General features: G+C 48.6%; 1 protein-coding gene across 2 annotated transcripts in view; it reads right to left on the minus strand.

Moving 5' to 3' along the window:
- Positions 1-18,634, minus strand: part of Sano (CABIT domain-containing protein serrano) — a 168,902-nt gene that overhangs the window by 76,749 nt on the left and 73,519 nt on the right. For both annotated transcript variants that reach the window (XM_076800953.1, XM_076800952.1), the window contains exon 3: positions 10,898-10,955. The gene's annotated coding sequence lies outside the window, so the exon portion shown is untranslated. The remainder of the gene's footprint in view (positions 1-10,897; positions 10,956-18,634) is intronic.

An 18,634-nucleotide genomic window follows, 5' to 3' on the forward strand; every position in this document is an offset into this window, starting at 1 on the left:
CTAACAGATGGTGTTGTTCCAACGGAAAGGGCACACCCTCGTTCTTTGACAGCAAGTTTAAATTTAAAAAAAAAATGAAAACCTAAAGCTTCTGAAATTTTATTGTCCCTAAAAACTAGCCAACAGTGTTGTTAAAGAGGAATTGCCTTGAACGCTGAGAAATATTTTTGGAAAGGTTTCGAAAGGAATTTACTTTTACCGAACAAAGAGAATATACCTGGATACGAATCCGAAGGCAGGCACAAGCGACAATGAATAATCCCTCGCATATTTCAGACAAGACAATTACACGCCCGTGCCTACTAACTATCCGCTGAAATCTCGGGAACGATCTCTGATTGATTACTATCTCGCGGAACCCAGCCATGCGGTCAGCTCGATAAAAACTGTATACTGTTCTTACGTCTGTTTTATCCATTCTTCCGGCCTCGATTTTCATCATGTTTCTTGCGTTTAATCGCTTTTTCCTCGGCTTTTCACGGATCAATTTTTCTTTACGCGGGCATACACATTATTGCAGCACGTTTGAAAGGAGGTCTAGATGGTATCTAAAAAGGAATCGATCCGCGGAGCGAGGAGCTGAATCAGCCGGCAAAAACATCTTGTAACAGGATCGTAGGCGAGGCCAAAGCTGAGCGTCAACACAAGCGGAAAAGGAGTGACACTTTCCGAATGTCTGGCGAGACAATGAATCACACAGAGGATCGTGCTTCCCCTGTAAAACAGAAGATACCGTCTCGAAATTTCAGTTGCTAACGATGTTTGATTGTCGTAGCACGGGTTTTCCCACTAATACGTTTGTCTGATTATCGGGAACACGATCTTTTCGGGCGGAGGCTCGGAATTTTAATTGTTCGGGAAGATTCGAATCGAAGGGACGCCTCAAAATTGGAGATTCGACGAAGAAAAATTTCTCAACTCGAAAGATAATTCTCCAAACTCCCCTAAAAGCGTACTCGCAAGCAAGACTACCCAGGCTTGTTAGAAAGACGCGTACATAGAAAGCTGCTTAGGCGACGCAACGGTGGGGAGATTAAAAGCTTCCCGGTGCGAGGATCGCGACAGGAACAAAAAGACAAGACACCACGAGCAATTAACAGGTTGCACGGGGCACGCAGATGACGAATCGCGGGGCGTTGAAATTACGGGACACTCAGGAATCGATTGATCGTAGCGCCGGGCTGACAGCGGACAGTTACTAAGCGTCGCCGACGACAACGGATCATCAGAACGTCGCGTTTACCGTGCAAACTAGAAAATTATTCAAATCGAGGCATCGTCGAGCGCCATTCGACCACCAACTCCGCGATTTTTCATGGGAACCATTTTTCCCTGACTAATTAACGTCTAGAAGAACTGTACTTTGCGAACGATTACGATCGTTATTATACGGAACAGTTTTACGTGGGACTCGAAAAATGACGAGAAAACGGCCTTGTAACGAGTATCACGCATCAGCCCTGCGAGAGATCGTCGCATAATCGCTCGAAAAGTGAAGTGCCAATTTGTGACGACCTTGACGACACGTCTCTGTCTTTAAAAATGTCGAGAATTTTTTAAATATTCCCTTTCTGTTAAAGACGCGTAACACCCGAAGCCTCGCAATCACGAATACGAAACTTCTTCGACCACGATCGAACGATTTCCACGCAACCGTCTGCACTCAATTATTGATACGTCCAGTCGTAATTGGTTTTCCAGAGCGCCGGCTAATCGAATCTTTCACTTTCGACGTCCAGCGAGAGGAAACACTGGTTTCACGGAATTAACGGCGCTCCCGTGGAAGCGGTGAGAGGATTTTGCATTCTGCTCGCGCGGATCGCGCGTGCTTTACTGCTGAAAGACGGAGGAGGAGGAAGAAGAAGAGATTCCGCGGAAAATTATGCATTCGATGTGGTCCGCTTCGTGCGTGCTTTCCCCCGTAAAACAGAAAGAAAAGTCTCGCGGAGGATTACGTATTCGAGAGGCGGCCGGTTTCGCGCGTCTTTTTCCTCGTATCCAAGGTGGCCGCTGTCTCGCACGTCCTTTCTTCGAGAAGAAAAGCTCGGAACGTCTTTCAAAATATCACCGGAGCCAAGCCCCGTGAACCCTTTTACTCGTAGAATACTAGCGGGCACTTCTCCATTCTCTTTCTAATGGAAAACGTCTCGCGAAACACGACTCCGTCGGGACAGATGCGGTTTACGAAACGAAAAGATTCGTTCGGAATATTCAATGCCGCAAAATGTACTTTTTTGGCGAAAGAAAAATGTAGGCGATAGTTTGAACCTTCCCGGTGAAAAGAAAAAAAGAATCAACTTGATCCGTTCAGTAGACTTGAAAATAAAAATTCAGGAGTTAAGAAAACCCCGCATGATCATAATAACTTTCCACAGAAAGCGATAAACAGAAACCAGGCAACCGTCTCGGTTGTTTTCTGGAAGAGGCGTGGGAAACAAGAATCCGACGGAAAATCAATCGTTCGCGCGCGTGCTTTCCACGCGGAAAAACCCGTGGAAAACGCGTGTTTTCTTCGGGCAGGAGAAAAACGACCGAGGCACGTCCGAGCGCGAGGCAACGACAGTGATTTTCATTCCGACGGGAAGAAAAAGGCCACGGAACTTGTTTGAATAATTCGCCAGTTTGCAGGACGAACACGATGCGCCGGTAGTCTGGTTTTCTGGTTGGAAAGTGTCGCGTTCGCCGACGACATTCCCGACACATTGTCCCCGGGACGTTTACGAGCCTCTTATACGACAGTTGCGTCACCGGTTCGAACACGGTTCCACGCCACCATCTGCTTTTTACGATCGCGATGCCATTTTCCTAACAATTATTGCTCCGGGCGTTTTTACTCTGCGGCACACTGTCGTCCGTTCGCGAAGGGACTCGTATGTAAATCAAACTTTACTGTTTACCGGTGGACGTGTAACCGTGGCTGTTCTTTGTGTCAACTCCTTTATTTATCGTTGGGAAAAATTGCTTGCACCCGGCGACAGCGCCCGGGTCTTCGGAAGTCATCGGAAAAATGGTGTAAAATGTCTGTTTGAAATTGTGTTGGATGGGATGGAGAAGAACGTCGTTAAAATTTATCGATTCGGACCACTGTGCGCGGCGTCGTGCTCGGTAAGCTATGACGGAGGTTAGGTTATCTCTGGACGCGGATCTAAACGTTTTAGCGTGTAGCGAGCAGGCTTCCGCCACGGAGTACATTGTCATTTTATGGACAGACACGGGGCCCCGGCCGCACGACGGACGAGCCGACGGCTACAATTTGCGCGTGTAATTGCGCCGCTATCAATTCCATTTCGCGAGTGAGTCGTCGTCGTCGCCGTGTGCCTGCCTGCCTGCCTTCTTCTCGCTGCCTTGACTCGCCAGCATGACTGCATGACTGCCTGCGCGCGAAAGAGACTCGCTACCGGTTGGCATGTGACGATTATTTATCTGTGAAATTAATCTTCCGTCCTGGTGACGACAAAGTGTATTAAACGCCTCGAGCCTCGCGCGTTTGAATTTCCCGCCGGACTACCCCCAACCACCCTGTCTCCTCTGATTTCTGGAAATGCTCGGGAAAGAAAATGGTTAAAGACAGAAATTAATTATATATTAAACGCCTCGAGCCTCGCGCGTTTGAATTTCCCGCCGGACTAACCCCAACCACCCTGTCTCCTCTGATTTCTGGAAATGCTCGGGAAAGAAAATGGCTAAAGACAGAAATTAATTATATATGAAACGCCTCGAGCCTCGCGCGTTTGAATTTCCCGCCGGACTACCCCCAACCAACCTGTCTCCTCTGATTTCTGGAAATGCTCGAGAAAGAAAATAGTTAAAGACAGAAATTAATTATATATTAAACGCCTCGAGCCTCGCGCGTTTGAATTTCCCGCCGGACTACCCTCAACAACCCTGTCTCCTCTGATTTCTGGAAATGCTCGAGAAGGAAAATGGTTAAAGACAGAAATTACAGAAGTTCAAAGAACTCACGAAGATCGCTCGAAATTAATAATCAGTGAAATTTAGAGTTGTTACTTGAAAATTGTTGATCGGAGCGCTCGAAGAGAATCGCAACGTTCGAATTTCGCGCGTCGGATCGGTGAACGGTAAACAAACGTTGATCGCGGGAATTTAATTACACCGTTGCGAGGAAGAGTAATCGCTGGAACTAGCAGTGTCACGGCTTTTAATCCGCGGACACCTCGGTTATTACTCTTGGCGGGTTTTTAACGTTGTCGCGGGGCTGTGCGGTGCCGCGCCGCGTAAATAATACGGCTCGGCCCGTTAAGTCGGATTTATTGCGCGCGCGCGGCTCCCTGAACCCGCGCCGCTTATTATTTAATCGCTCATTAACGATTCGTCGTCGTGCCCGCGCGCGCTCCTTGTAAATTCCCCGCTAATCGCGGCGACGCTCGCTTTTATTTCCCTTTTAAGGTTCCTATTGTTCGAGCGGCTTCGCGCTGAGCTCCTCTCACATAAGCACCTGTCGAAGCCTGCAAAAATTCCCCAAGCCTCTAAACAAATTCTAGAATACGTGGAAAAATTGTTTAACCGACTCTGCCGACGACTTCACGCTGACGATTAGACTGCGGATTTTCACAGACTTCAATTTTTATTTAGGTTCGTTGGTAATCGTTCACCAACATTCCACAAATAAGAAAGAAAGAAGCATTCAAACATTTCAAGCATCTCGAACTACGAAAAATGCGAGAGGCTCGCGTCTCATCCGGAAAGACGACACCGCGGAAAATGACGCAATTAACAACGCGGATGAACGGGCAACGCCGACTCGCGCAATTAAGCTTCCCGGGTGAAAGTTTATTAAACGTCGAGGTACGCGGCGGTGGTATTCATCCTCGCGGGAAAAACACGAGAAAAAAAAAAAAGAAATAAAAGGCGAGCGACGTCAACGTCCGAGGAACGAGGCGGGAGGATTTTAATTGGAACGATTAATAGGGGAACCTCCTCCGGTACGACTTTTACGAAAATGGAAGAGCACGGAGATACCCGTGAAACGCCCGGGAAAAGTTGCACGCCACCGTAATTGACTTTCAACGAGTTTACGTTCTTATCTGTGGATTTCAATCTTCTCTCCCCGGACGTTCCACTTTCCACTTTCTTCTTGTTCGACCCTTTTTACCCTGGAAACCCTTTTTTGGTCTACGGAACAACATCCTCGGGAAAACGATGCTCCGGTGCTCCATGGAGGCGGGCAATTAACGAAGAAAGGAAAGTCAAGTACAGGATTGATCAACTGTTTAAAATAATTCGCTCGTCCGAATAATTATGATCTCGTCCACAAGTGTTTTATACGGAACTTCCTACGTTCCTCTTGTTACTATTGGGACAGGTTTGTGTTGCAGCAACGCGATCGCACCGAAATGGTGCGTTGATGGGCAAGGATTGATCGGGTCATCGGGACATCGATCGGCGCGACTTTTTCTCGCGGATCGGGATCGTCCGAAAGGAAGGACAGAGTCGAAAGCCGACACGGGGCCGGTACCCTCGTTTCGTTCTGCTTCACGCACTCCCGCGTGGTGGCAGAAAGGAAAAGGGAGACGGAGATGGAAGCACCGGATGAGCGTCGCCATCGCGACGGTGCCGACGACGCCGAGATTCCTGGAAAACGACGATCGAAGAGGAATCGATCGATGTCACATTGGGAACAACAGAGAGCCCAACGAAAAAAGTGTTGACAAAATTGAAAAAGCAACGAATGCTACCACCATCGATTGTACAGTTGCAAGGAAGTTCCGCCGCACGAGTATTCAACTATTACGCACCGCAAACTTTACTCCTACTTCAACTTTCCAGCATCATCGGTAAACCGGCTCGCAGCACTCTAGACCACGATCGAAGACTCAAAAGAAGAAGAAGAAGACTTGGAGTCAGTAAGGAGAAGAAGAAGAAGAAGAAGAAGAAGAAGAAGAAGAGGACGCAGGAAAGAAGGGGTAAAGGAACAAGAGAAGGCGGAGGCGTGGAAGAGGATGAGGCGGAGAAGGACGAAGAGGAGGCTGGTAATACTCGACTATACTATTTGGAGTATAATAGGATCTCTGATAAAAGACCCACCTAATGGTCGCTTTGTTTCGAATTTTCATAAAATTTATTATCTCTCGGGGAAGAAGCTAGGATAGTATAAGAATCAGCTTCTGCAATTTGAAACGCGGTGATCAGATTGTGAAAGACGAACAATAGAGACGTTTTGAAAGAATTCTACGAGACCGTTGTACCCTTTGGAATACAACAGGGTGGACAAAACAATATTTCATTGAATTCCTGTAAAATGATCTACAAAAATGTATGTAAAAGAGGAGGACTTCGAGTAGCGAGAAGGAGAAGAAGAAGAAGAAGACGAAGAAAAGAAGAGGTAAAGGAACAAGAGGAGGCGGTGGCGTGGAAGAGGATGAGGCGGAGGAGGATGAGGAATAGGGTGAGGTAGTAGGATGAAGAAGAGGATGAAGTGGACGAAGAGGAGGAGGAGGAGGAGGAGGAGGGTCGGCTGGAAGTACTCGACCTCCACCTTGGTCGCCACGCATCGTGGAATTCGTTCGGGGAACAGGGACTCCTGGCTCGCCACGCTCTCGCTTCTCTCGCTCTCGGCCGCTGCTTTGCATTTTACACCGGTGCCGAGATTTGGTCGTTAGATTCGCCGATCCGCCTTCTACCGGGGGCCCGGTCTGCTCCCCCTTCGATTCCGCCGGCGTTTTCATAGCCCCGGGCAAGGATGCGCGGTGCCCTAACCACCCGTCGCGCTCTCATGTACTCGGTGGCCGTTTCTTTCCTCCCCGACGCACCGCCACGCCCGATAATAATGTTATCTTCCTCCCAACTGACTTTTCTTTCACGCGCCGGCGAGCCCGCCAATCGAATTTCCGCTCGCCTTTCTCAATCCCGCGACACCACTGATTTTTTACTTAGGGAACTGGTCACTTTATTCGCTAAGAAAATTTTAACAGGCTTATCACAGTGCTCGGAAGTTGATTAACAGCTTCGATTGGTTCTCTAAAGGTTTACATTTAGAGTTTCCCGAATTCATTTTTGTTTAAATTTGAATTAGAAAACGAGCCTGACGAAAATATCGAACGCTGGCCGGTGTCGAAACGGCGTACGAGGCAATTCGCGCTTGTACAAGAATCGATTTAGCAAAGGCCAAGCGACCAGCGATCCCGCGACTTTTTCCTGCGGTCAATATTACTCAAGTTTCGTCCGCATTATCTTTTTGCGCGAGCAACGCGAAGAAGACGACGGTTTCAGGTGACAGCAGTCGTTTTCCCGTGACTCCTCGGCAACGGACGTCCTTGTCCCTTCGCGTTTTTAAGCGTTTTTGCGTGGAGAAACGGTTGTCCGACTTTCCAGGTTTCCGTTCGTCAGCCTTCCGACTGTCGAGCAAACTGGGGAAACTTGACAATTTTTTAAACGGAAACTATCCGGCGTATCAATGTTAAATTTTGTGGGTCGATAGATGTATGTTTCTAGAAGTATTTTTACAGCACACAGGAAACAATTCAATTTCGATGCTCCAGAAAAACGACGAAAGAAAGGTAACCGAGGGGAACCAAAACAAATGAGCAAACAGAATTAGCGGACAAAGAACCTCAGACATAATTTCAATGAATTTCGCGCAACGAGGAACAACCGCAAAACAAAGTCGCCGTTTTTCAGCTCTCTGTTCAGGTTCGAGTTGCAAAAAATCGAACGGCCGTAAACACGTTCGCAGCGAGAGTATACTAGCGGTCACGGATTTTCGCGAGCAAGAACGAAATGTAACAACAGTTTCGGTCGCACGCTTTCGCCACGCTTCGTGGAACTTCGGACACGGAGCACACCGAGCTCCGAAAAATCTAATGTCTCGGTTCCTCTTCGTTCTATTTTTCATTGTTGCACGTGCTCCTTTTTTTTGTTTTTGTCCCCCCCCCCCCCCCCCCCCCCCGTTGCCATGCGTTTTCGCGTCGCCGCCTTTCACCACCGAGCTTCAAATGCGAAACGCGCGCCGCTACGGCCATTGTTCGCCCGAACAAATTATGGGGTACAAGTTAGTCTTTATGTAACTTTCGCGGTGCTCGGAATACGCGAAAGTTTCAGGCGATACTGGCTCGTAAAATCTCCGGGGCCCCCCGGGGAATTACGTTATCGTTGAAGACCGATCGTTCTCGCCGATCGTGAGCAAGAATTTCCGAGTTTCCACGCGCCATTAGTGTCTCCGTTGCTTCCTTCGTTTCTCTGTTCTTTATCGGTCGTCGTAATAGTAAGAGGCGAGTTTGTTGATCGGTGAAACACCGATTCTCCCGACAGAAGAAGAAAGTTATTAAAATAGTTCACAAAAGTGAATGCCCGCACGAAGACGCGAGTCACCAAAGATCAGTCTACTATTCAGCGGAAAGTGATCCAGAATAATAATCGTTTCGTGTCTGGTTCGTGCAGTTCCGAGCACACAGACGCGACTCGAAAAATTGCGGTTTCTGCGAGACCTAACATTATCGTGAGTCAATTTTCCGTACGGAAAAAGAAAACTCTGTATACAGGGGGGGGGGCAGACGTTGATGCGCCGCAGAAGGAACAGGAAGCGGCAAGGGAATGCAGTTAAAATAGAGATCGGTCATTTTTAAATCGCATAATTCTCGGTGGTTTTTTACCGGGTCGCCTCGGTCCGTGGCATTTCCTGGTTGCGATCGATCAATTCGTAGCCGAGATATCGATAAACCCCTCCGCAAGTAGAAACGATCCTTGTAAAGAGTAATCAGACGAGATCTGGGATCGAGATCCTTCGCTTACATAACGTCCAGTCCATCCAGACTGGAGAAGAGAGATCTTTGTCGTTTGGTTAAACATCCCGCTCTAACGACCGACCGGGCGTCCCGTCGTCCGGAGGATCGAGGATCGACGAATCGACGGTTTCAGAAACGATTATCTGCGATCGCGCGCGCGCGAAACAACCGTGTGTCTCCGACGCGAAATCCCCCGTCGCGATTTTTGCGATATAAACATTTTACTGGCTTATTTAGAGCTTCGCGCGCGCGGACGGTAAATCCGAGGACGAACGCCATCGAGGCGACACTCGAGCGGTGATCTGTGCGAAAAATTTAGGGTTATGGACGCTTAATGCTGCAAGTGTTAAGTTGTAAAGCGAACGGCTGGCTGCAGACATTTTTTTTCCCCTTCAGACGTACATTTATTGCAGTTTGGCGGACGTTGGAAATTTTTTCGGGTTTGTTCAGAAATTCTACTTAACTTTAACAAATTTTTCCTGGTCCAGAAAATTATAGTACATCAACGTTTCGATGGTCCCAGGCAAGGTTCTCGCGGAAACACAGTTGAAGGTCACAGAGGAATCGCGCACGGGTCTGCCGATCGTTCTCAGGGTTACAATGTACAGTGAGTTACGTACCGTGAAAATGGCGGAAGCTGCGAGACGCCCGCGTTTCCACGGCCTTCGATCTTCCAACGCGAAACAATGGAAACGAACTTTCCTCGCTTTCGACAACAGGCTGCTGCCGCCATTCCAGCGGCTGTGACGCGAGCATTACCTAACTGGCTCGACCGCGCTGGGAGAAAATCTCTTTCTCGTTCTCTCTCTCTCTCTCTCTCTCTCTCTATCATCTCTCTCTCTCATTCTCTCTCTCTCCTCGCCTAAGTAACCCACTAAACTACAAGAGCGCCGGGGAACGAGGACAATGGATCCTCGAGAGCCGGAGTCGCGAACGCCGCGTGCAGCCAATTGCATTACGGAGAAAGCTAAGCCTCTCGTCCGGCACTCTCTGTATCTCGACGTTCTACGCTCTCCTCTCCTCTCCTCTCTCCTAACCTCTCGTCGCTCTACGCCGTCCTCTCGGTCCATTCTTCCTTCCTCGTTCGTTACCACTAGGGTCTGCTTGCGATCGAATTAACCTTCGGCGAACGCACACGATTTTTAACACTAGGTTTACGGAGCACTAAAAGCGACTATTCCCTATTACGTTATAAAATGAACAAGAATGTGCTGCCCAAATTTTTAGCCATTTTTTTTTAAATAACATACCCAAAGAAATTGGAATAATTGATGTATCTTCAGAGACTCAACAATTGTAAATTAAAAATATTAGAACCCGTCATTTTGACGGGTCCTGTAAACCTAGTGGTAACAATGCCACTGTGTTTCGTCCTGTTTCTATACAGGGTGGCGAACAGTGGTGCAACCGGGCCGGTGGCATGAGTCGCAATTCCTCGTGAAGTTTTCGGGAAAAACGGAAATTTCAATTTGATTGAAAGGGAATCGTAGGATGAAGGATTTAATGAGATATTCAGAGGAGTCGCGGATTCGGTAAACGTTGGAAAGATCGGATATTCGAATGGAGGGCACGGATCCATCCGAGACATCGGCTCACCTTTCTCCTTTCGCGGCTCGGCACCGCGGACAGAAATATGTCGTGTAAATGGCAACCGGGGCCCGTGTAAACGGTCCCATGCGGAAGGTGATACAGGGGTCCGGTCGGTCGCCACTTAACCTCGCGGTTCAGGAAGTCGTTTTCTATCTTCTCGGGGTTTCTGAGTTCTCGGCGTGAAAGGGAATATCGAGAGTGAACGCGGAGATCGCGACCGAGGGGATACCAGCCACGTCGAACAGGTAAAAACATTAATTGCGAGCCAGGGAATTGTTTGATCCTTGAACGATCCGAAGTTCCTCCGTTCACGCGATTAGAATGGGGACCAGATTTCAAAATGTTAAATAGTACGGTAAAGTCTTGATCTAAGCCGAACGGAGCTACACGATTCTAGTCAGTTCGCCTATCCCCTCCACCGTAGTGCGCTTTCGGTCACAAGAAAATATCTAGTAGACCTACACGATCTATGTCAGGGACCCGAGGATTGGGCTCAGATCAAGACTTCACTTATCAGTTTGGAATTAGTTTGTAAGGAGAATGGAATTGAGACAAAATTTCGTTACCTTATTCGGTTATTTAGGTCTCTTCTTCATCAGACTGCGACTTCGTTAGACTGCGAATCTGTAGGCAAAACAGAAATGGTCTTTGTCAATTGCGAACGATAGTTTTTCCTTAAATATTCGTTTCAAGAAAATGCAGAGGGTGTGAAAATTTGACCGGTGAGGCGGCGTAGTGTTTTCCGGGTACCGTGGTTTAGCATTAGGGGACAGGTAAGAAGAATTCAGTTGGAAGTCAGGGCCGTGACAAGAACACCCCATTAGTCGTCGAGGAATTCCATCAAACGCGGCGCGCGCACCCCGTTCCGTGTGCCAGCACTCGCCACGCTTCCAGGTAACAGCGTCGCGAGCACCGGGGATTATGTTTCATGTAAATAGCATTACACGAGATCAGTCACTCGGCGAGTGCACCGCCTCGATTCAATGCAAACGTCTGCATTATTTGACTGGAGTGGCTCGATAGAGGGATCGCACTGCATCCGTCGCGACGCTTGTCAGCTGCACACCGGCTGGCCGCGTTCGTGAGCTCTTCCATGACGGGCTCGGAAAGATATAGACACGTGGGACAATTCCTGACGACTATGCAACGGGTGGTTCGCAAATAAACGCGTCCACGGAACCGACCACATTCTCTCGAAATTTTCATTCAACTCGAAAAATCGCTCAACACTTGCTGTAGCTCTCATTTTATTATAAAATGTCCGAGTCCTATCTCTCGTCATCCAGTCATTTCGGTTTTGTTGCAGAACAATTTTTATCCAACCCTCCGAGTTGCACCGAATTTCTACTTTCTTTAGAAATTACTGTACGCGAGCATCATTTTGTGGGGATCCAAGCAGGCGAGTCTTCACGGGAGAATTACTTATTTATTTATTTATACAATTAATCCGGCAATTGCGCGCTAATTACGGTCCCATCGGCCCTTAATTTTTCTTATCTGGCAAATTAATTGCACATTCGTTGAGCAACACGCCGTCGTGGCCAGACGAGAATGCAACAAATAAAAGATTATATATATATATATATATATATATATATATGTACGTATGTATTTTTAGCACAGAATAAAGGAGTCCTTCCTCCCCCTCGTCCGAGGATAATTATTGCTCAGCTTGGCTCTTTATCGTACGTGATTTTCACGCTGGGGTAGACATTCAAATTGCACCGGGGGCTTTACCCAAGCAACGAGCGAGACAGGGCTCTGTTCGTGGCGAGGTAATAACACCGACGGCGGTGTCTGTAGTGGGGCAAGATACACCCGAGGAAAAAGATTCGCCCGAGGGAGACAACGGACCGAGGAAAACTTCGTTACGTCAGCGACAAAGGAATTATAGCTTGCTGCGTTCGCCTTTGTGTCTGTCGACGGACTCGTAAGCATTCCACCGTTCCATCCTGGCAATCCAACGTTTTTAATACGAAACTCCAAGTCGCACTGAATCACGCGACAATTCGTTAAGAAAATGACAAATCTCAAAAATAATAAGTAGTAACATAGCAACCAGCAAGTTCCCGAGCAAGAGTGACAGCTGTCGGACCGAAAAATGTTGAAACCAGAACCTGCGTGGTCACCGTAGTCCCATTGGAGATCGTCGGGTTTCAGGGTAGCGAGGCTCAGTGAATCACGCCCCGTTTGCTCGTTAATGGCCCTGAGGAAGGTCCTGCGGAAGTTAGCAAACCAGGATCGCGACGGAGATCGTCGACAGCAGGGGGCCTGGGTGACGAAGGTGTCGTTGGCTTCATGGTTGCTTCCGCGAAACGAGATATCCTAGACGATTCCGCGAGTCCCGCGGGAAGCTGACGACACACGTTGAATTTACGCACGCGCGCCGGGAATTCTCGCTTGTCGGGACACCTCTTCAGGATGAGAGAGAGAGAGAGAGAGAGAGGGGGGGGGGGGTCTCCCATAGGCTGACTTGTTACTTCGAGTTGGCTCACGGGACGGAAAGTTCATTACTCGGAGCCGTGGCGCACCGTTTTCCGCTCTGAATTTATGGACCCTTAGGCCAGGCTAGCCTAAAACGGCCATTCCCGGTTTTTCTTCGACTTCGACTCTATCCTGGCGAGCGTTCACACAGGGGCCTCCGTATCTTTTATGGGCCCAGGGGTCGAGGGTGACTCGGCTATTGGCCACGACGCCGCGCCGGTTCGCGCGAGTTATTAACTTTTGCTTCGGCTTGATTTAGCCTCTCGGGTTAGCCGGCCGCGGTATTGGGTTTTGACTGGACGGTGTAATCGAGTTAGGCCTTGATGAGCACGGAGTTATGGCCCCGCTCGAGGACCTTTGCCGCTTATCGAGTCATCGAGCTCGATCGATTAAGTGGACTGCAGTTTATGCGGCTTATTAGCCGCCTGCCAGTTGATTTAGCTCTCTGTTAGGAGACCTCTAGGTATTCGGTTTTCATCGAGGTAATAGTTAAGCTTTCGACGCGAGTTATGGCGCGGAGGGGAGTTCAGCCGCCATTCGAGCGGAATCGAGTGCTAGCTTGACCTACTGTGGAACGGTCGCGGAATTAAGTGGTTTGTCAAGATGTACCCGGCTCATCTGGGTCTCGGATGATCCGAGAAATTAGGCTCTCGGTCGAGCGAAAAGTGGAGTTCTTTTTTCGAATTTTCCTGTGGGTTTGTTTGGTGACTCGTTTAGTATCGCGAACAGTGGCGTAACAGGAGACGGTGACGAGCGATCGGCAAGAAGCCGGAGCTGACCAGCACGCGTCATACGTTACGTCCGGCGGAACACTTTCATGTCCCCTAGAAACTGAAGTCGCAAGCAGTAAGAGTGCTCCACATAAGGCAAGACAACGTAACGTATACTGTTACAGCAGCCTCATTCCGCTGCACGAAGCGCATACTGCACATTTCTATCCGCGAACTAATATATCGACTGACTGGTCGAGACGGGCGGACTTGAACTGGGTCAAAACCACCCGGATTCCGAAAATTCTTCGAGACATTCTTCAACGAACGAAGAATGAATTTTTCATTGTAGATTCGATGCTTTCACGGCCTGGAATCTCATTGCAGCTGGCTTCATCAGGGGTGAAGACACTCTGATACTGGCGACTGTCAAGGAAAACTGAGTTTATATAGGGCTAGTCAATGTTCCGGAACGGTGCTCACCAGTAGTTTTTAATTGTTCAGCTGGACAATTAAAAAGTGGGAGGAGGGAGTGCCAGACGGGGTTGAACGAATTTTTCTTTTCGAAAATCCGGAACAATGCGAAAAATTCGTGTCGCGAGCGTTCAGATTTAGTTCGTGCGCGATTAAGAGTTGTATTGCGATCGACTTTTTCGAGATTGTTGGTTTTGCCGTTTGGCGAACGTTAAGGGCGTCCTGTATTAGGCCACGAATTCCACCGCGACTCCAGGAAGTTATCTATTCCATTCACTGTCGAGGATAAAGTCGGTTACGCGTATCTACGATCGCCGGTTCCTTTGTCTCGACGCGCAGCAATTACGAGATCGTATCTTAATTTCCTTGTATTCAGCGTTTCGTCGCGTGAGTTCGTCGATCCGCAAATAAATAAAGCTAAATGCAAGGCAGCCGCTGTTGCCCCGGGAAAATGATGTGTCTTGTTACCAGCCGGGACGGAGATTGATAGCGTTTCTTCGTCAAATGATCCATTATCCGTGGACGAATCTATTATAATTAGCCTCCGGTTCGAATTTAACTTAATACCGATATCTGCCTCAGATATAATTTATATTAATCGCTCGAGTTACCGGTCTCGGTTGCGAACAACTCCGACGGAAACGCATTCGAATCAATCTCAATTTGAAATCATACATAAATTACGACACGGAAAACCTAATCTCGAGGGTCTCTAATCCGCAGCTCGATCGAGAAGCGGGGCTCGAACACCGGTAAAAATCGGGGACCAGTTATCTGCACTCGATCGCAATGCTAGGTTGTGATTCATAATTTGTTTAAAATATTTCGCGACATCTCAGAGGCTCCTCGCGTACCCTGTACTGTTACGGGAAAAATGTATAACACAATCCCATTCAGAAGAGCATCAATGAGTGCAGGCAAGGTCTTGAAAGGATCAAATTCATTAACCGACGAGTTTAGAACGATAACGATTCCTACAACCTAACGCCATGTAATTTCTATTCGACGAAAGCAATCGAACTTCCGCCGTGGATCGTCCGATCAGTATGCGATCCTCGTGTGCACATGGAACGTCCAGAGAGAGAGAGAGAGAGAGAGAGAGAGAGAGAGAGAGAGAGAGGAAAAAAATGGCGCGTGCGCCGTGTGAAATCGTTGCAGTCGTAAGAAACGGATGTTAATTCGACGATTTACCATTTAACCGTCGTCGGCGTTCGCCGGCGTAACGCCGCTCGCTGCCTCCCTGATTTCACGCCGAGTAATTTAATTAATCAGAAAGATAGCGCTTCACCTCGTTCCGGGAATCTAGCTCCGGGAGGGCAGCAATTAGTTCAATTTTTTTTCCTTCTACGTTCTCCTCTTTCTCTTTCTCCGCCACCGTTTTCTTCTTCTTCGGCGTCGGCGTCTTCGTTGTCCTAGCTCTCTTTCTCTTTTTCATCGTCGTCTTCGTCTTCTTCTTCTTCTTCTTCCTCTTCTTCCACTTCTTCCTCTTCTTCCTCTTCTTCTGTTGCTTGCTCCCCTTCTTTTTCCTTTACGAGCGAGCTCGTGGCGCCGTCGGCGTGAAGATCGCCGCAGATAAACCGGCGGACGATTCTTCGGGGCCAAGGGCAACGAGAAGGATCGGCCGCCGGATAAACGGATAATGTTCATCGAATTAATTCGCGGATCGAATCGGCCGGGGGATCGGTGACTTCCGGTCGACGCGTCTGCCCCTTACACGCTTCCTTCTCTTACGGGATCGTGGAAGCGGTCTTCGGGGTTCAACAGACCATTTCAGGAATTTTTCCAAGGTTCGTGGATCAGGTCTTCGGGGTCCGTGGTACGATTTCAGGGATTTTCATTTTCGATAGTCTCCCCCAAAGGTGGATTTGAAAAAATCGTAAAATCGATTAATGGAATTTTTCGGATGCATATGGTTCTTAATTTTGGCATAAAATTGAACATTTTGTTTTTACGATTCGAGCAAATGGTTGGCAATTTTTGCGATTTCAGTATTCAACGCTCGCAGGCTCTCTTCTATTAGTCTTCTATTATAGCAGGCTTTAATTGCCAGCGCGGTTGAGTAAGGTGATTTTGGTGTTTACGATGGTTCTTATGCTAATGCACATTCTCTTTTCATCTTTTCATATCCTCGGTCCTTCGAGGGCGCAGTAATGGCTTCCCCGATACGTCCACCGCCACTATGTAAACGCGGCTTATTACCTGCACGCACGATTACGCTCTGCACCGTGCGCGTCCACGCGCGTGCGCCACGCTGCACAGCATCGCGCGGTATCGCTCGTAATTACATCCCCTATTTACTTTACCTAATGAGCGTTTGATTGGCTCTGTTAATTATTGTTAGCCGGCGGACTCATTAACCGCGCGACTAACGGAACGTCCCTTCGGCGCACGGTCGTCTGCCCTTACGTCCCTTCGTCTCGTCGCCAAAACTAAATACATTCACTGAATATCATTCACAGTCTCAATATCAACACAACCGCGTCACAATGACAGGTCCCAAATAATTTGTTCATCTTGCGACCATCAATCGTACAAACTGAGTTAATTGATTGGGGAGTTTCTTTGAACACGCGTTCCGGTAAAACTGAACGAACGTGTTGCTTATTATTCTTATAAAGTATTGCGTGTATTCGATTTTGGACAGTTGTCTACACGTTAGGTCGCCGTGTCCGGTTGCAGGTTCGTGAGGAGGATAACTCTTGTCGAGGATAGTAACGGTAGCCCAAGGATGAAGTTTTTAGTATGCGCGATCTGTAGTCCCGGCAGGAAACAGAATCCCTTCCATTAGAGGCCGCCGGTTCTTGCCGGCTGGCCAGCATTGTTACGCCATAGGGCCAGGTAGGGAGAGTATCCCTCTTATCGTTCAGAATACCTTCTGCCGCGACCACAGGGGGAAGGTGGTACCCTTCGGCACCTTAAAAGGTCCTCGACGAACCTCCGGAGTCCTGTCGATATTCTACGTGCACACGTGGCTGATCGTTGCTTTTTCTTCTCCCTCTTCTTCATCCTCTTCATCCTTTTTTATCCCTCTTCCTCTTCCCTGCATCACGAACAGAGCAACTCCTTTCTTTCGACTCTTCTTCTACGTAAATTCTACGGGGGTGACTGGTAAACCTCGTGTAATCAATTTTGAAACCGCACGAAAATCATCCCTAAAACGTTAATTACCGGTTTCTATCGGAAGATTAAATTATCGAGGACGAACGTCTCCATAGTTCTGGCACAAAAGTTGACGCAGACAATTTCTATTTGGTTCCAGTACCTGGTACTTGACGTAGACATTTTTTCTCCGGTTCCAGTGCCTCCCAGTCAACGCAAACGATTTTTATGTTCCGTGAAATCCGCAGCCTGCATATAAGATGGTGCAGCAAGCGCCCGGACGAAGCGCAGGGAACACTTTCGACTGCGCAGGGTTAAGTTAAAGGGTTAACGAGCCGCGCACCGCGAAGTGCGTCGCCAAATATGGTAGAATCGACGCACGAAACTTCCTCCGGCTGTTCGGTGTTTTTCAGCCTACCGTTTCTCGGCCTTGTCGTTCGCTTCCTGCTTCGGGCAGAATGCGCGGTTAGGCTCGCGCCGCGAATCCGCCGCGTTTCACCGGGGACCCGAGCGTTTAACCCCGCTAATTGCCCACCGAAACGCATCGCCGACGAATCCGGCAACCGAGCTGCTATCGGCGAGCGATATCGCGCGCGGATTACCGACTCGGCTCGGCTCCGCTACGCTCGGCGCATGTTGCGCGCGATTTTTCGCGGAGAAAGAGAAGCATCGGTTGCCTAATGCGCGGAACTGCGGGCCCGGAGGTCGCTGAATCTAACCATTCATTGCGAATTTGCAAAAAGTTTGCCAATTTGCTCATTTATTTATTCCCCCGTCGACTAGAATTATTCTGTTGCTCTGGAACGTTTCAGGAATCGTGCTGAATAAAATGTACGAATGAAAGCGTTAGAAATATTTTTAGGTAAAATGCATAAACAAATGTCGCAAAGGGGTGGACGAAGAGTGTAGATGCTGAAGAGACGGGACGGTTCCCGTAGAAGGAAAATGAAAGGAGTCGCGTAATTGAAACGGGATTCCTCGGGCTTTCGCGCGGCTGCATGGCCCGGCCGCGAAAAGTGCATCTGCGTATGCGGCGAGCGTGCAGTCGTGGGTGCAGGACGCTGCTGCAGCCGCTGCCGCCGCTGCTCATTGACATTTAACTTTCGAAATTGAACAGAGAGCGGCGCGACGCGGCCTCTCAGACCGCGGCAAAATACCACCGGGCAGATAGAGCTAACATTTAAATGCCATTGCTGCCCCGCAAGACGCATGGCTGCACCGAGATGCACCTGAAAGGGCTCCCCCGACACGCGGTTATGTCTCCTCTTCTCTCTTTCGAGAACGGCTTGGCTGCGTCGTAATCGCAGAAGCCATGCTTCTTGTCGTCCGTTCTTCTGCTTGGCAAATGAAAAATTTTCAACTCTCACAAAGACTGTATATTCGATGAAAAATTATGAGTGTAAGACTCAGTTCGCGATGGGACGTTCAGAGAAGTTTCCACTGATTTGGATCCGAGATCTATACCAGCTGGCGGAAGTTTGATTGCAGACACATTTCCGGGACTCGATTTCCTTAATCGACCGAACCCTGCATTTC

The sequence above is a fragment of the Halictus rubicundus genome, chromosome 15 (assembly GCF_050948215.1).
Source record: "Halictus rubicundus isolate RS-2024b chromosome 15, iyHalRubi1_principal, whole genome shotgun sequence".
In the NCBI taxonomy this organism is placed as follows: domain Eukaryota; kingdom Metazoa; phylum Arthropoda; class Insecta; order Hymenoptera; family Halictidae; genus Halictus; species Halictus rubicundus.